This window comes from Eschrichtius robustus, chromosome 1 (assembly GCF_028021215.1).
Source record: "Eschrichtius robustus isolate mEscRob2 chromosome 1, mEscRob2.pri, whole genome shotgun sequence".
NCBI lineage: Eukaryota > Metazoa > Chordata > Mammalia > Artiodactyla > Eschrichtiidae > Eschrichtius > Eschrichtius robustus.
This window is the reverse complement of record NC_090824.1, coordinates 59,897,536-59,901,785: the sequence shown is the minus strand read 5'-3', so window position 1 is coordinate 59,901,785 and position 4,250 is coordinate 59,897,536. Positions and strand designations below refer to the sequence as shown.

Genomic DNA, 4,250 nt, shown 5'->3' with positions numbered 1-4,250 from the left:
TTTCATATGGTAGTTCTGTTTTTAATTTTTTAAAATTTTTATTGAAATATAGTTGATTTACAATGTTGTGTTAGTTTCAGGTGTACAGCAAAGTGATTCAGTTATCAATATATATAAATATATACTTTTTTAACATTCTCTTCTATTATAGGTTACTACAAGATATTGAGTATAGTTCCCTGTGCTATACAGTAAGTCCTTGTTGGTTATCTGTTTTATATATAGTAGTGTGTATATTTTAATCCCAAACTCCTAATTTATCCTCCCACCTTTGGTAACCATAAGTTTGTTTTCTATGTCTGTGGGTCTATTTCTGTTTTGTAAATAAGTTCATTTGTATTGTTTTTTTATTTTAAAATTTTTTTATTTTTTAGGTTTTTTTGGCCATGCCACGTGGCTTGCGGGATCTCAGTTCCCCAACCAGGGATTGAACCCAGGCCACGGCAGTGAACGCCTGGAATCCTAACCACTAGGCAACCAGGGAACTCCCTGTATCATTTTTTTTAGATTCCACATGTAAGCGATATCATATGATATTTGTCTTTCTCTGTCTGGCTTACTTCAGTTAGTATGATAATCTCTAGGTCCATCCATGTTGCTGCAAATGGCATTATTTCATTCTTTTTTATGGGTGAGTAATATTCCACTGTATATATTACATTTAACTTTTAATTTATTTGAAATTTATTTAGTTGTTAAAAAAAACAGGTAGGGATCAACTTCTTTTTTTCCCAAGTTTCTGTTAGTTGTCCCAGTATAATTGATTGGATAACCTTTGTCTTCCCTATATTGAAATGCACTCATATAGCAAATTACCATGTGTTCCTGGATCTATTTATGGACCCTAGTCTATTCAACTGAGTGCTGTATTGTATTACTTAAAGTCATTTTATAGTAGGTTTTAATATCTATCTTTTATCTATGCTAAATCCTCCCCCAATTATGCATTTTTTAAAAACTAAGTGAAGAACTTTATTAACTTTTGTTTCAAACTTTATTACCAGGCTTCTACAGCTTAATTAGCTGCAAAGAATGAATGGCGTATAAGCAAAAACTGAAAAGAGCTGCAGTGTCCAAGGGGCTTGGGCTTTAAAATATTAGAAATCTATATTTTATCAGACCCAGGGACAAAGTTTTAAAAAGTAGTCTTAATATAAAATAGCAGCACCCAGTAACTTCAAGTTTCATCTTCAGAAGTTGACTCAATTCAGTTTGTCTCATTCTTGAACGCCTCAGCAAAATTCTCCGTAAGATCTGGAATTTCATCATCACCATCCTCTCTAGTAGCAAGCAGTGCTTTTCCACCCACAGATTATTTTGGCAGCGCTTCAGCCAGTCGTTTTAAACTAGTCAGACTGTCTGCACCAAGCTGGTTTAAGATGCCAGGTAACATTTCTGTCAGCTGCTTTGTTTCAGCATGGCCAATAACAGTGAAAGTGTTGGCCGCCAGAGATGTTTGAAATTTAGGGTTGTTAATGTGCATCACATTAACTTTTCAATACCAGAGATGTTGTTTACCCCTAAGTTTCTTTAAGTTCTCTAAGGAGAAGTTTGTTTGTTTGTTTGTTTGTCTTAAATCATCTGTTGTAGCTGTTCTATGAACCAACTTCTTTCTGTGAGCAGTTCCTTTCCCACCAATGTGCACTTGTGCCTGCAGTTTTGTGAGTTTCTTCTGGTTCATGATAGTTTCTTTCATCTTGATGGAGTGGAAATGGGGCCCTGTGGGGGGACCAGGTCTGGCGCTCAGGGGGTCTCAGGCAGACCAGCTGGGATTAGGGACACACATGGGGTGCCCCCAGTTATGCTTTTCCAAATTTCCCAAAATATATATTTATTTTTAATGAAAACTTTAGAGTCACTTTTCAAGTTCCCCCCAAAGTTGTAATTTGATTGTGATTGCACTGACTTTATAATTTAGGAATAATCAACAACTTTGGAATATTGAGTCTGTCTAAACAGAAACTAATATGCCTCTCCATTTATTCTGTCATCTATTTTAGTAAAATTTTATAGCTTTTTTTTATACAGGTCCTGCACATTTTTATTAGGTTTAGCCACAGGGTATGTGTGCAGGTATCCTTTTTTTTTTTTTTTTAATTTATTTATTTTTGGCTGCATTGGGTCTTTGTTGCTGCATGCAGTCTTTCTCTAGCTGCGGTGAGAGGGGGCTACTCTTCGTTGCGGTGCGCGGGCTTCTCACTGTGGTGGCCTCTCTCTCGTTTTGGAGAACGGGCTCTAGGTGCACAGGCTTCAGCAGTTGGGGCGCACGGGCCCAGTTGCCCCATGGCATGTGGGATCTTTCCAGATCAGGGCTCGAACCTGTGTCCCCTGCATTAGGAGGCAGATTCTCAGCCACTGCACCACCAGGGTAGCCCAGGTATCCTTTTTAATAAGAATTTTTCCCTTTTCTGTATTTCCACTTAGTTGTTGTTTGTATATAGGAAATTTTGGAATTTTTTTTCCAATTTGCAGGAAGCTCTTTTGTTTTCCTCTTGTTGAAGTAGAGACTTCCGTGTCTCTGTCCACACCGTCCCCCCCAGTCCCTCCCCCACCCCATAGTTGATTGGATCCTAGCTGAAAAGATCAGGAACGGCACCTCACCAGGAAGACAAGAAAATTTACTTTTGTGTAAAATTTATTTTGGATCTATAATATGTTTACTGATTCGAATAAGGCTTATTTCATTAACATGAAATTTCCCCCCTGTAACTGTTACTAACAATGCACTCTGTTGAATCTCCCTCTGGTATCAGGTTCTCTTTAACAATTCAGTCCAATTTCATAACCTTAAAAAACACCTTTATTGTGAAAAGGAGGGACAAAAAGTGTTTAAAAAGCTTCTCTGACTGCACCTTGTTTTATAGTTTTGATTTTGGAACCATGTGAACATTTCATATAATTAAAAAACTTGGATCAAAAAGGAAAAAAAACTCCTACAAATCTGAAACAAATGGATACAAATGAACCTAGGAGTATGTAAAATTGATAGTACAAACCACACAGGAAAAAAAAAAATTATTTCAAATGACATTAAAACTCAAACTTTTAATGTAGCTCCATGGTGAGTTATAGCCTAAAGAGCAAAAAGAACCACAATGAAATATTTAGTTTCAATTCGTAGTTTTTTTTTTTTTTTTTTTTTTTTTGACCACACAGCTTGTGCAAGTGAAAGCATGCAAGTGAAGGCTTGGAGTCCTAACCACTGGACCACGAGGGAATTCCCACAATTGATAGTTCTCTTGTTAGTACTATTAGTTCTATTGTTAGTAGTAATACTAGTATTGTTGCTTTGAAACTATTTTATGCATAATATACATTATATATGTATATGTTATGTATATGCATAAGCAAATATGCAATCATGTTAATGTCATTAAAACCAAGATTTTCAGTGTGAAAGCAAAGGAATACAAATATAATAATTGATGATTTAATTTTTCACTTAAATTGGAAATATCCATATGAATGCATGATTTAGTTTTCTTTCTGAAATTCACATATTTCCTAGCTTTATTTACTGAGAGGGCATAGAAATAATTACAGTCTGGTAGAAGTGAGCATCCCCAGTGCTGATCATAGTCTCTGAAAGCCATTTCTCAACAAAAGGAAGAAGGGTTCCTTGAAAAAAATGGCTGATCCTAGGTCTGGGGCAGGAAATGTACCAGATGAGCTTGATACCTCTTGCTATGCCAGAAAGCAGGAGTGCTATCAATACCACTGGAATTGTGTGGATACAGGGGTCAACTTGAAGGATTTCACACTGGCCAAACTTGGGACAATTTGAGCCTTGAATACTGCAATGTATAAAGCATAACATATACAGGCATACCTCATTTTGTTGTGCTTTGCTTAATTGCGCTTTGCAGATACTGTGCTTTTTATAAATTGAAGGTTTGTGGCAACCCTCCATCAAGTAATTCTATTGGCACAATTTTTCCAACAGCATTTGCTCACTCCATGTCTCTGTGTCACGTTTAGGTAATTCTCACAATAATTCAAACTTTTTCATTATTATTATATTTGTTGTGGTGATCTGTGATCTGTGATCTTTGATGTTACTATTTTAACTGTTTTGGGCCACCATGAACCCGTGCCCATTTAAGATGGCGAACTTAACCAATAAATGTGTGTGTTCTGATTCCTCCACCTGCTGGCCGTTCCCCTGTCTCTCTTCTTCTTCTCAGACCTTCCTATTCCCAGAGACACAACAATATTGAAATTAGGCCAGTTAATAGCCCTACAATGGTCTC

The 4,250-nt window shown here is 36.6% G+C and overlaps 1 pseudogene; it reads right to left on the bottom strand.

Annotated features, from left to right (window-relative positions):
• Positions 1–1,207: 1,207 nt before the first annotated feature.
• LOC137756014 (transcription factor BTF3 pseudogene) lies at positions 1,208–1,696 on the bottom strand (annotated as a pseudogene).
• Between the last annotated feature and the right edge of the window lie 2,554 nt (positions 1,697–4,250).